Raw genomic sequence first — 870 nt, 5'->3', positions numbered from 1 at the left:
GCTCCCCTCAAGGTCCCACGACACACCGCCTCCCCTGACCGTCCCACCCACACAGCGCTCCCCTCAAGGTCCACCACCACGCTCCCCCATGGTCCCACCGACACACCGCTCCCCCCCAAGGTCCCACCGACACACCGCTCCCCCCCACAGTACCACCGACACAGCGCTCCCCCCCACGGTCCCACCGACACAGCGCTCCCCCCCACGGTCCCACCGACACAGCGCTCCCCCCCACGGTCCCACCGACACACCGCTCCCCCCCACGGTCCCACCCACACGGCTCCCCCTCAGGGTGCGCCTGACACACCGCCCCCTTCTCGGGGTCCTCGCAGGGTGTTCCTCCTGTGGTGATAGAGCACGGTCGGGAAGAGGAACCACCAAGTCGTCGCGTATGTTACTGCGGACCGTTTTGGGCGGCAGGGGCCAGGGCGGAATGAGTCTGCTGGCTGTCACTCACTTGAGCGTTAGAAGGCGTCTGGGCACCTCTTGGTCCTGTGCCTTTTACTTTACGATGGGAAGCTTGAGCCCTGGGCAGCTCTGGGCAGGGGGCAGGTGCAGAGCCAGGAGTTCAGGGTACTCACCGACTTTCTGCCACAGTCTCTCACTGCTCAGGCTTTAAGGTGGAACTGGTGCCACATTTACATTGAACTTGACCTTGACTTCCGCATGCAAACCCTCCTGTGTCTTGCATTCATTACTATGAGGACTTATTTTTGTGGGAATGTGTGAGTAGGAAGTAGCTTCACTGGTTAAAGCTAAAAGTGCCAAGCGACACCAGCGTCACGGTGGAGTCTCTCTGGTTTGGATGCTTGCTGAACAGTGAGCCATGTCTGCTGGGGTCGGCATGGGATGGGCGGGGACTCCTGGGAC

Source organism: Marmota marmota, unplaced genomic scaffold (assembly GCF_001458135.2).
Source record: "Marmota marmota marmota unplaced genomic scaffold, marMar, whole genome shotgun sequence".
In the NCBI taxonomy this organism is placed as follows: Eukaryota; Metazoa; Chordata; class Mammalia; order Rodentia; family Sciuridae; genus Marmota; species Marmota marmota.
The sequence above is the reverse complement of the archived record's forward strand: the minus strand, read 5'-3'. Positions refer to the sequence as shown.